The following is a 2,500-nucleotide window of genomic DNA, read 5'->3' as shown; positions in this document are numbered from 1 at the left end:
GAAACTTGAGAATTTAGTACATTCGTTTGAACTAAAAAAAGCTTTTACCCTCTAAGGGAATTTCTAGAAAAAAGAAGTCCGATTTTTTATAGTTTTAAAATTTCTATCATTTTTCTCGCGTTGATTTTCAATTTCACCTCCCATTCGTCATGACCCAGGAGAAAGGTTTTTTTAGACAGGATGATTTTCTGAGTTTTGGGATGTTTGTTTTCAGTAGCAACACCCCGATTACTTCGTTTTATTTATTATCATTTATTTGGACAGAATGAATACTAGCAGACCATTTCCGTACTCATTTCAGCGTGCTTTTTATAGCAAGTCTCCGAACGAAGTCAACTCCACAATTACTTGTCGTGTTACCAAGACTGGCACCAACAGTTTCAGGCAACCACGAAATGACCAGACGTCGCTCTATATTCTACGATGAAGCGGCTCGTTAACTGCTGTTTAGCGATGGTGATCGTTCCTTTTTCCATATCGGGTGGGCTGCGGTCGATGGAATTCTCTCAACTGTCACGAACTCGCACGCATTGTCCTTCCCGCCATAATGGTGCAGTAATTCCTCCATAGCTTTTTCTTCGAGCTGAAGTAAGAATGACACCACTTAACTGAATAAACCAGCTCTTTACAGTATTACCGTAACCAACAGTTTGAACAATAACGAAAACACGATTGCTCCGAGTTAACATTTGCCCAATACAGCTCGCATGCAAGAAAACCCTTAACTTCGAGCCCTGGTGTTGGGCCGACCTGGATCCAAATCTTTGCGCCAGATTAAACTAAAAGAAGCGTCCGAAAAGAAGCGGTCCTTCGTGTGCATGTGGATTGTCTGTGAATCAACAGTCGACTGCTCTTACCTGTGTCATGTGAAATGGCTTTTTGCTGATTCTGTACAGGAAAGAAAAAGGAAAAGAGGAAATGACACAAGCAAAACCAACACGAACGCCATCCCATGATAGCAACGCGAAATTGCTTCTTAATATGATTATGTGAAGGGGCTGCCGTTACAGATTAACTTGAGATTTAAATTTGGAACATCAAAATCAAGTAAATGTTTAGAAAAATATCTCCGGCAGGAGGTTGGATTAATGACACGATCCGGGTCGTAGTGGGATTGGCGTACTCGGCGGAAGAAATTCTATCGCCGAACTTCGTATAGGACCTTCCAATTGCTAGTTCGAATGCTCCACTAGTATGTAAGGCACGCGAAAGGTAGGCCATTGAACTACATTGAGGTGACAATCATCCTCTTATACCGCCGTTAATAGGACGAAAACGTTTAACAGTGATATTGCATTTATACAAGACGAGGAATGAATTTATTAGACGCGGAAAACATTCTAAATATTCATACCTGTCAAGATAGGAAATTTCTTGCTCTTGTGATTCAAGAATTGAAGAGAAAGCTACCGGCGAAGAAGGCGGGGAACTCGCGATAGAAGTCGACTGCCACACACTGCCGAGAAAAACAAGAAAAGGTATCATTATAAGGTACCAACGCGCCGAAGGAAGACAGGAAAGAAAAAAATAATTTTCGTACACGCTACCGTGTCGCTTCACTTTATTTACCCTTACGAATAGTATACCGGGCAAAACACGCGTTTGCGCAAAACGAAACAGAAAAACAACAACAAAACAAACAAATTAAATCGAGATAAAAACTTTTTGCGCACGCTTCCGTGCCTTTAACCTCTAGGCCTCAAAACAAGGAATGAATGCACTTGCGCGCCAAAAAATGTAATTTTTCACGTTGTTGCAGTGTTATGAATGTGAGATGTCAACATAGTGTCAACCATTTTGCGCCCGGTATACGGCTCTCCATGTCTTTTTACACTTGAGGTTTGATGTAGTATTTCAAAGTTTTTTTTGCAAGGGGTTGTCATTCGACGGCATCTCTTTTTGAACAGCACAGTACTACTGTATTTTTCCCTTACTTGGTGTTATCTGATCAATAAGCGAAATTCCCCTTCTTGTATACTTGCATTGCTTTCTCAGTGTTATTTAGCTTGAAAATATTTTGCTATCGTTTCACTGCAGAGTAATTAGACAACAAATTCCTTTTGTATAACTCTTCCTGGGAGAAAATCTTTGCAAATACTCGAATGTACTGCAGGCGAAGAAACGCCGATACACGCGAAGTTACATTAACCTGCTTGCAATACTTCATTTCGAAAAATTATAATACTGTTTTATTTATTATTCTTTTTTTTTAACTAAAATTGTTGAAACTACCTGCTACAGAGAAGATGATTTATCAACGTAATTTACCTATTCGGAGGAGACGATGGTAGACCAGAAAAGCGCTCACAGCCAGTGTTGACATCATCCTGGTCATCAAAATCAGGCGCGGTCGCATAGAAGTCAGGTTGAGAGCGCCAACTAAACGCCGAAAAAGAAGCTTTAAACAAAGAAGTAGCATTTTTACGTCTTACCCAAAGCCAGTAGAGTTCTTAATGCAATAACAGACTATGACAAAAAGAGCGTTTACAACTTAAAGATA

General features: G+C 40.0%; 1 pseudogene; it reads right to left on the bottom strand.

Annotated features, from left to right (window-relative positions):
• LOC138054096 (inhibitor of Bruton tyrosine kinase-like) overlaps positions 1-2,500 on the bottom strand; it is a 37,593-nt pseudogene that overhangs the window by 348 nt on the left and 34,745 nt on the right.

The sequence above is a fragment of the Montipora capricornis genome, chromosome 6, assembly GCF_036669925.1.
Source record: "Montipora capricornis isolate CH-2021 chromosome 6, ASM3666992v2, whole genome shotgun sequence".
Lineage (NCBI taxonomy): Eukaryota > Metazoa > Cnidaria > Anthozoa > Scleractinia > Acroporidae > Montipora > Montipora capricornis.
This window is presented reverse-complemented; position numbering and strand designations above follow the sequence as displayed.